We start from the raw sequence: 11,474 nt of genomic DNA on the forward strand, positions 1-11,474 counted from the left end.
TGATACTCCAAGAAAACTTCAGCCTAAGAATATATTTATTGGAAAGTTTTCATGCTCGATTTCTGTAGATGTTACCAAACATATGAGAAATTTAACGTAATCGTACTCATATGCAGAGATGTTTCGTAGAAATGCAAAACAAAACAGAACTCGCTCGCATTTTACAAAACTTTTATAATTGAAAATGTAATTAAAACACTAACTGGTAACAAAACTCCAAACAAATATAAAGAATCAGGTTAGAAATTAAACAAAATGAACTAGAAGAACATAAAAAAAGAATGAAAACTTTGCACATTAGAGTCGTGTGTATGCACATAATGGTCGGGGAAAATGTTTTAATACGTTTAAACTAAGTACATCATTAACATGGAAAAAGCGATTTGGTAAAATTTCTACTTTACTATAGGTCAGCAAGAAATTTTCAATATGAATAGTAGTCTGCAGTTTCATTTGAATTTTTTATTACAGAGAGTTCATTAATCTTTATCACTTGTTTTTATTTTCATAGTAAACAAAAAAAAGAAAAGGCAAAAGAAAAAGGTCCCTTCTTCATTTTTATCATTGTTTGAAATCCTTTAAAAATGCTTGCTCTCTAGGTTTTTATCCAACTAATTGCTTGATCCACACAAAACATATAAATGATTTTATATCGAGCGTAGTAGTAAAGCGTGCATGAAGTAAGTAAAGACAACATATTTGACAAATAAAAAAAACAATTGTAAAATCTGTAAATTTTGAAATGAGTGGCGAAAGTGCATGCGTGAATCGTGACTAACATGCAATTGGTTGGAAACGATGCAGTTAGAGCAAACACACAATACACACTACAATAAACAGCCAATATTTAATTATTATATGATTATTTTTATCATTATTATTGTAGCGGTTTTCAAAGGCGCATAGTGAATAATGCTCTTTCTTATGCCTATGACTCCACTGTTTTGGGGCGTATAAAAAAAGTTGGGTGCGCACATATAAACAAGTAAGCAGAACTAAATAGTTTGGCAATCCTATTTTATAAGGATTTAACTTTGACCTTTGCGAAATTCCTCATAAATTATCCCTTTAAGCGAAACACTTGATAAGTTTGATAATCAAAAACCATTTATGCTTACTGTCATTGCATAAGAAATGAATGAATCGGGAGTATAATAGAAATTAGAAATGAAGAATTTTTTGTTAAAGACTTACCAACAAAGAAGTTCCTTTTCTCCAAATAGTTAGTTAGTAACACGTTGCAGATCATTGTTGAAACTTTGCTCTACCGATATCCACTTCTTCGAACATGCAAAATGTAGACAAGATGCCTGATTATGCTGCTGTTATGGTAGCCGGAATCCGCGGTAACAGATGACGCAACTTATTAATTAGAAGCGATAGCCGGTATTCCTCTGGGAGCAGGACAATTCCCACAAATACTCCTAAAGTCCTAGAACTTGCAACTAAATATATGTTATAGCGGCGAAGGCTATCCAATACCTTATTATTTAGTATTCTTGCGGGAAACTCAAGGCAATGACATCTATCACGAAGGGGCATTTCAGTTGCGATCAGGCAAAAGACGTTCAAAGCAATTCAATCGTCATACACCGCGTTCTGAACGAATGAGATAGGGATACCAGTTTGATGGCCTTTAGCGTAGGAAACTATTTGACATTGATGGTGGCGACCGCGAAAATTTGACAGTCATAGTTTCCCCCTCCTATTAAAAGCTGTGTTTAATTGATAAATTCCGAGTAGATAATCATCAACACCTAACCACCACAGCATAGACTTCAAAATTTATTTTTTTTTTTTATTTTTTTTTTTTAGCACTTTTGAGTCGCGCTGATACGCTGAGGACGAAGTGAATTGAACGTTTTAGCGAATACAAATCGACACCAGTAGACCGACAGCTGTCATAACTTTTTATTTGACTTTTAATAAAAAATTGACAAAATTTGCAAATGTTTTCGATGTACATACGGCCAGAATAAAAACATGCAAAGTTTTATTTACAATTTAAAATTAGCTTGCTTGTAAATTCATGTATTCGAGAGTTGTTTTCCGTGGAGCCATAAATTGTGACAACATCATAATTAGTTGAACATAACTGTGAACAGCACCTGTTTTCGTTTTTTTATGGGATTTTTGATCTATTTAATGTTTTATGCAATATTTAAAGGAAAAAAAGTAAATAATATTTGGCATTTTATTTCACTCAGCAATTCCCAAATTTTTTTCTTCTTTTTTAAGTGAGTTTGTGCCCGCCCTAATTGGCAGAAGATGATAGATAGATCACATAGCATAAGGGAGAAGCAAGAAATTTCCTCAAATTAATCAAAAATATATAATTATTTCTCCCACTTACCTCTTAATTTAGCTCTTTTGGTGTCTGAAGAGTCCTGGACGGTATAAGGTCAAATATTGAATCTGTTCCAATCCTTCGCAATGGAAATTTACTGGTCGTTGTTGGTAATGTCTGCGATGTTTTGAGTATTTCTTAAAATCCAAATCACTCTCTATTTACTCTGCGATTTCTAGCAGACGTAATTTATGACCCATATTTGAAACATATCTCGGAAGGTGGCATAGTTCGCGAAATGGGTAATCAAGGTGTCACTGAAATTTCTAAACTGACTAAACCATATGTTGGCTCTTGTTTAGCGCAACTCGTTAATGCTGCTTGAGATAACTACACACCTTCCACCCTTTAAAAAGTCGCAATAATATACCATCCTGTGCTGATTTTGATCTACCTGCACACTTTGTGCACGTGGCATTAAATGAACGATGTCCATGTTAATTACAAATGCGTGAAATCCCAAAAATTAAAATTGAAACTTATTGTAGTATGGGAGCAGGAGAACGTTTGGCAACGAGAACTAAATCTTACTTGGCAAGCAACTAATAAAAATAATACTTATGTTGCGATTGCAGCCCAAATAGCAACATTAACTATTGCACACAAACAATGTTGACAGAATTGAAATAATAACAATAACACAGACAAATAATAATAAAAAATTGAATTCCCCAGCAACACAAACTGTCAAGTCCAGATAACCACTTACAAGTTCTGCGTGTATCGATCAATCTGCAACTTGAAAACATGATTCAGATTTATCCACTCCTTGCATTTCCAGTCGCTGGAATAGCAATAGCGATAAAAAATTATTTATACATGTCAACGTACTCACCTTTCATGTTATCACAGTAAGGTAAGGATTTTAATCGAATATATTTTACAATCGAATATCAAAGGACTTATTAATAATTTCAATTATCTCTGTATACTAATAAGCGATTTTAAGCTCAACTTTATAGCTCTTAAAAAGAGCCCGCTGTACTAGTTTCTTTAATCAAATTCCGTTCAACTTACCTTTTACAAGCTGATTCAAATTCATATTGAAAATACGAAACGAGTGGGCGTTTTTATAAAATCCAAAGTCCCTCGCAACGGAATAAACTTAACTTTAAACGTACAGGTCATAGCGATATAAATAACTGCGCTTTCAATTCATATCCCACCGTCGCAATTGCTTGCCTAGCAACAACTTTATAATTCGTTTCATATTGCATTATATATGACGATTGAATAGTCGGAACGCCGTATGCGCCTCGACAAGAAAGAATTGTTGCCTTCATCCAAAACGGTCTCTGCATATCAAATGAAGGCGATCAACATGGTTTTCAATTCTTCGCACTTTTGTTCCTGTCCGTCGCCACTTTTTTTTCCGTTTCGTGGTCTATTTCTGTTGATCTGTACGACAGTGATTACTTCTCAATCATAACAGTTCCAACAACTCCTCTGTTAGTCTGGCAAAAAAAAATTCATTTTTCTGAATTGAAAAACCTTTCAACAAAATCTGCAATTGTGACGCTGCCGTTATGTCTACATCAATACACACGGTTGCTCATCCTTGCATGCATACACCCATTGAAGAGCTATTTAAACAATATCGATTTACGACATCGCTTTAAAAGATGTCTTGACCACACCTATTCATATGTTATTCTTATATATGGAAAAGCCAAAGCTCAATTCGGGAAGAAATGAGGAAAACTAAAGGCACTCAGTTTTGAAATTCATTTCCCGAAACAATTCCATACGTCAGCGAAAGTTGCGTCACAATAAAATTTCTGCCATTTGCGTTCCCAATGGGACTTTGACTGAGGCAGATCGAAACATTTGCGAGAATTCACCTTAGCCATACAACCCCCTTCAGAAATCTTCCTTTTCAATCTGTAATTGTCGACAAGTTCTTACAGTAAAGCATCTTCTTCGTGACTGCCTAAACCTTCGCTGTATTAGAAGAATCGTATTCGAATCAACAGATCGGCAAGAGTAGCCGTGTAGGTAAGAGCTGCGACTCTCACAAGTCGGCATTCGTGGGTTCAAATCCCAGTTCGGTTGAGTCTACTTTGGTCGTAGTCGTAACTATAGTACGGCCTTTTTCTCTTTTTATTTCCTCTTCTTCTTTCCAGCCATGACCGTGTTACACGACTAGAGGACAATCCCTGAGGAATTCGTCATTTAAAAAAGAAAAAAATCGCTATGAGTTCCTTTATTAAAATCTATAGAGTACCAGACTCAGCGTGTAACTTTCATTTTCTAAAATGGAGCCAACAGCCTATGCTATTAGCAATCAAATTTTTTTTCCTTCCCAATTTCAAATTCTCTGTGATCATCAGAGATTTGGTGAATTATAGTTTATATATTCAAGGCGCCCAAGAATAATGGCATCATTAATTTGTTAGATCCAAAATGCTCCTATGTACTGTTTAGGTGCATTCTTAAATAGCGTAAGACTTTCAATGGAATTATACTCGACCGTTTGTCTATCCGTTTGTTCACTTGTAACACCCAAAAGGACTTGAGATAGACCCACTTTTTATTATACGGTTTGATTTCATTTAAACATCTCTGTCCGTCTGTGTCATTTGCTTTTTTGTATTCTACCGACAGCCCACAATTTTTAAGAAAATTTGGATAATTTAATTCGGATCGGAATGGGTGCAGGTTGGTGTAGGGTAATTAATTGCGGGCCATTTATTTATTTAAAAATTGAAAGTATTTACGAGTGAATACAATTTGATTGTCTGTCTTTATTTCCGATTCTAGCATGAAACCTGCTGATATATGATCTGAAGGTTTTAAGCTGTAGTCGCTTAAGTGATAAGTCATTGTTTCATTACAAATGATGTAAAAAACACTCAAAAATATTTGAAAAAAAATTTTTATGCTTTCATGTACATAACATATATGGTTTTAGGCCGTCATTCTGCAAGAATGAACTAAAGTAGAAGACGTTTAGCGTTGCTTACTTGGACACAACTGAATTAAAAGAAAAGGAAACTGAAAGGACTTGTTTACATACATATTAGTTTCGCAATAAAAGTTATAACGAACTTATTTTATCGAAATTCTTTGTGACAACTATAAAAATAAAGACAAAAACGAATAATAAAAATGATGTAAGAAAAAAATTGTAAATGTCTGCACAAGGACAATTCCGTGTTATTTATGATTTTCTTTTTCTTTTCCTTTTCCTTTTCTTTTTCAAAATTTGTTTTTCCTTCACTTGAACGTGACGGCAAAGTGTAAATAATCAATCACTGTTACCCATTTATGATAGATGTGTACAAATGAATGAAAATGAAATGAATGTTAGATGAGAGTGCGAAACGCAATAAAATCTATCAAGTAAACTACGTGAATACTGTTTTTAGTTGACAATAATTGCAATAACCTAAGCTTGCAGCGTTCTTGATGCCCGTGAGTCCTTTGGTGTGCGTAAGTATTAACTCTTAGAGAAATTTCCTTTATGTTTATGATTTAATTAAGACTTAACTGAAAATGATGACCTCTTTTAGCCTTTCTAACCCACGACACTGTTAAAGCAACTAAGCAACTAAGGAAACTATTTTGTTCAAGGTTTGCAAAGAGTAAAGAGAAGCGAAGATTAAAAAAGAAAACAAAAATTAAAATTTTAAGAGTAAATGCCTATAACCTTAAGCAAATTTTTATGATAGATTAATCTATAGAGCTTGCCAAGCAATATCTAAAGTGATAAAAGGAATTCATATAAAGCTTTTAAGACCACAAACTAAGGCATTCTTTATTTTACAATAGAGAATAATAAAGAAATTAGGACACCTTTGAAGAGATAAAGAAACGTAACTAAGCCTTCTCTAATCGTAACTATCGGCAACGAGCACCTCTAGCTACTTTTGATTTGAGAAGTCAAATTTTCTGCTTATGAGAAGAGTTGTTACTTCTCTAAGGACTATGCAGCGATTTTTAGTAGCTGTTCGCAGACTTGTGCACTTCGTTGGTTACGGTGCATGAATGAAATTTCTTGCTCTTGAATATGCCTTATCATCTCTGAAGTAATTTTTTTTGCGTTAAGCATTCAACAGCTGTTATTTTACTATAAAGGAGAGTGAGAGAGAGAGAGTGACAGAGAGACGAAAATCGAGAAAAATCGCGAGATATATAGAACACTTTTTCTCTGAGAATAATTTTGTGATTGCAAAGAGCGAAAGCTTATCTCCCGTAGAAAAGCTTATCATAGTTAACCTTCATCTTGAACTTAATCCTGCCATTGGAATTTCTTCTTTTCTTCATAACATATTCTCTTCTTCAAAGAACTTCCATTTTTCAATTTCTTTTCAAGTATCAAAAATATTACAAATTAAATTCAACTGCTACCTTATTGTTATTCAGACAGCTTTCCATTCAATTCCTCTGGTGATTAAATGCATTAAGCATTGTTCTCTTTTTTTTTAAGGCTAAATGATGTTAACGAATCTTCGATATCCATTACTTTAAACAAAAGACTTGGTTAAATGTGTGATTTCGTAAAATTAGTTTGTGAGAAGTTAGTAAGTAGTTCTAACCGTTCCTAGAAGCTGTTTAGACCAAGATTTCGGTCAATATTTCTTATATATTGTCAGTAAATTAGAATTTTTTACACATTGTACGCACGTGTTTGTAAGCGTATTGCCTTCTCAGGTTTACGAAACGCATAATTGACTGTTTCACTGTGCATCGGTGAGTTTAGTGTACCTCTTTCTTTCGATAATGGATATAAAAATAAATTGTACAACTTGTGTGCAACAGGAGTGCGTTAAGTAAGTGAAAAGCTTCTTTTTTTTTTTGCTTTCCAAACACAACGAACCACACGTTTCAAATATTTACTACCATTAACACGTGCTTTTACTAATGGAATATTTCTAGAGACAATTTACTTAAATGTACAAATTACTTATCGTTTAACGTAAGCAATGTCTTCTCTTCATTATTTAAATAAAAACTCAAAAGTTTGTATATTCACTTTTTTATTCTTTATTATTACATCCATCTACAAATCATTAGCGAATGGTTGGCAGTAATTGATGACGATTTGGTATACGAGGCGTCCTTAAAGTTTGAATCTCAAAGGACCATAATGGAAGATGGTTCTTAGTAAAATATTTCATCATAATTAAAAAATTGTTGAACTTAAACTATTGCCATGCTTGTATAAAGTTATTGTAACGTAACGTAATCGTAGCTCAATACGGTTGTCTTAATTTGCAAATGTATCGATTGCTTCCAATAAATACAACTTTCTGATTGTAAGCAAAATATATCAGCGGGAGAATACGGACATAGGGACATAAACATTTAATAAGAAACTATTCGAATTAGAACTGTAACAATTTTTCTTTTTTCTTTTTTTTTTTTTTATTAGGTATAATTTATATCACGCTAATTACACATGTCTATCCGTCCCTTTTTTTGTCTTGCATTGTCGAAGCCGTTCAAATATTGATAGGAAATTAAATATTGACATAAAGTTTTTTATAGAATTTTGAAAGTTTTAAATTTTTTTTATAAATTTTTCAAAAGTTTTGTCATTATGATGAAGGAAGGAGATGCGTGTGGGGTTCACACTTTGATTACTGATTGGTATTGATTAATGACTGCTTTGAAAAGGAGACCTTTTTGAAATAGCTGTTGCCTAATAAGTCTTAATCCTCCTCTCTTCAATGCGGATACAATTGCAGAATCAAGAGTAAAAGATACCCAAATATTCATTGGTTTTCTACACTGCTTGAGTCTAAAGTTCTGTGTGTATTCTGAAAAGATTTTTAATAAAGCTTCTTATAATAACAATTTAAAAAGCAGGGGTCGGTTTATGGTTCCCGATATCGACTCACTGTAACGAATAGAGAGTTTATAACTGTCAATGAAGTATGCATTTTCCTTGGTATCGTTTAGATCGGAAAACTGCTATCGAATAACATATTCAATCTACGATCGCGTTAACTCTATATCGAGAACCAAAAACCGGCCGCAATGGGAGTCTTTTGATGCTCTCATCAGCTTTATCGTTCACTTTTTTTAAAATTTTGATAAGATAGATTTAGTAAAATTACACTCACATTATCTTTGGACCGATTTTTTTATATTTAGTACAAGTGCAATAAATTATTTGATTGTACGGTACTCTACAATGATATTTAAAGGCAAAGTAGAGAGAAGATCGTGAATTCTTACAAAAATAAAAAAACCATCACAAGATTATAAATCAAAAGCTAATATACAGATGGCCTTGTTAGGTATAAAATCTTCTGATTTTTGTGCGGAATAAAATCGAGGATAAAATTGAATGATCTAAACAAAGCTTTTTTGTCCAAAATCGTAGTTAAAGAAAAAGACTATAATTAGCGAGTTTTTGATCTTCTTAATTTAATTAATAACGCGAGAAAATACTATAGTGGGCCGCGGCCCATCATTAAAAAGACCGTAACATAGTTCTCCATATAACGACATTTCAAATGAGGCGAAGTTGATGAACTTTTAGATTTCGCCAAAATATTTCGAAAATTGCAAGTCCGAGGTTGAGCAAAAGAATACAAGATGGACAGATAGCGAAACAAGTTTAGATCAGCACAAACTTTGGCCAGTAGCCCAAGTGCTCTACGGTGCAAAAATAAAAATAATAAAAAACGATATCAAGCTTGCTTGCCTTAGGCCGGGCTATCAAGCAATATTCGTAAATTCATTAAAGTAAAAGACAGATAGACAGCCACGACTAGATCTTGAGGCGAAACTTATTCAGACAAATGTCTTGGGATTTATGGTTTTTCTTAAATAATATTCTTTATATTCCTTAATTTGACGACGTATTTGCTGTAAAATCTAGAAAGCATTATTCATCAAACACTTTTGAAATTTTTGTCTTTATATGAAGTATATATACGCATAATTTAAGGGCAGTGTATGATCCTTACATTTTAATTATACAAATGGAATAAAAATTAAATGTACTCTCGCCTTTCTCCGATAAAGTAAAACTTCCTCATATATCATAGTGAATGTTAGCGAATATTCGTAAAGGGGGAGAATGTGCAGTGACAAGTGCAAATGAATATTTTTTATATTTCTTTAAGGTGTTGCCTTTAGTCATCTTTTCCACTTTCGTTTTTATATCTATTTTATTAGTAAGGTTTCCTAGGTCCTCGTTGAGTGCATGTAAAAAATGGAATTCTTTGTTTGTATTATGTGTGAGTAACTGTGTGGTTATACTCACCGTAGGAGGTATATTAGATTTATCAAATGCTTCTGACGCACGGGACGCTACGCGAAGTACGTATATATTTTATCCATACGGATATATCGATCTGTCGATCTGGTGAAATCACTTTTACGAACTTAAAACTACGTTCAGAAATATCAACTTCGCTTAAAAACTCACACTTAGAGCCTCAAAGTTTTCCTTATCGTTCCTTTTAATTTGTATTTAATTATCATAAGTCCGAAAAAAACTCTATATATATATATATGTATATATATATATACGTAGATATGTGTGCATACATAAGCTAATGTGATTTTCATTTTATGCGATTGAAGTGAATGCGTTATGCGCTATACGATAGTCGATATACGAGGCTTACGATCCAATATCCATTCCATATCGAGCGAGCGGATATTTGCTCTATCGTACAATCAAATCATCAAGTGAAGAAGTGAAGTGAGGTGGGTAGTAAGAAAATGGGCCCAAGCCAAGTATAACTTCCTTTTTGCGTTTTGTTAGTATTTTCACTTTCAAGTTCATCGGCAGAGAGACAGAGAGAGAGAGAGAGAGAGAGAGAGAGAGAGAAAGAAAGAAAGAAAGAGAGATATAAATCGAAAGATAAAGAGAGAGAGAGAGAGAGAGAGAGAGAGAGAACGAAAAAGCTTTACTCTTAAAAAAGGAAAACACTGGAACTCCTTTTTTATTGGGAGAATCGGGAGGAGTTCTTTATCTCTCTCGTTTATAACACCTCCGTTCCTTCGCCTTTTCCCCATTGTTAATGTTAAGTATATATAGGGTAAACAATATAATCGAAAAAGGAAATAAAAAAAAAGGAATAGAAATATAACGAAAATGAAAAAGAAGGCAAAGAAGAAGAAGAAGCAATAATATAAAAACAAAATTATATGCATACATGAATGAGAAGCAACACCGTGTGCAGACATAACTTAAATGGTCAGACAAAGAAGCGCGCGTGTATAGCACGGGGGAGTATGAAATAAGGATCGAAATTAAATATGGAGAATAAAAGAGAAGGGAAGCCAAATAGTGTGCTTCAATGTAATGAAGTTTATATAGCGTAGAGCTTAGAAAAAATTGGTTCAGTTAGCAGTTGGACACTCGAGTGAAAAGGTAAAATTATCTTCAATAAGTGAAGAAGTGAATAAACCAAAAATATAAAAATAAAAATAATAATAATAATAAAGATAAATAAGTAAATAATAATAATAATGTAGACTGATAACGGCTAAAATCAATTAAAACAATAATTCGCTAACAGAGAAAATATCTTGTTCAGGGAGCATTTGTATGTGCTGACTGCGATGTCTCAAACAAAACGGGATAAGCAAAAAAACAAAATTAAATTTTATTAAAATAAAAATTGAAAGTTGTAGCAAAAGTAATTATAATAAGAAAGAAAATGACAAAAGACTTAAAATAGAAGAAATATTAAGTTTGTAATTGGGTCAAAGGTATTTGAAATTTTACGGCGACTTTAATATATATATATATATATATATATATGTTTATAGATGTACGACTATAAAAATTATGTGAGTCAAATTAAATGATATGCAATCTGTTGCTTGCCTTGCTGTGCACACAACCCCTATGCATGAATGTTTAGAACGCCATTGTGGTTATCCAATAAAAAAAGTTCAAAAGAAAAAAAAAAAGAAAGGAAATAGCTGTTATGTTTATAGCCTCGATATGATAAACACCGAGTGAAAGAAATAACTGCTGCAAGTGCAGCAATAATTATTGGCTGCAGTTTAAAACAACAACTGTTGCATATATTTTGTGGCTAAGTGAATGCAAGCAAGGGTATGCTATACTATCAATTGTAGTCTATCACACACGCACACACACACGCAAACACATAAACACACAATTGCAAAGCCAAAGGCATTCACATACATG

This window comes from Glossina fuscipes, unplaced genomic scaffold (assembly GCF_014805625.2).
Source record: "Glossina fuscipes isolate IAEA_lab_2018 unplaced genomic scaffold, Yale_Gfus_2 1, whole genome shotgun sequence".
Lineage (NCBI taxonomy): Eukaryota > Metazoa > Arthropoda > Insecta > Diptera > Glossinidae > Glossina > Glossina fuscipes.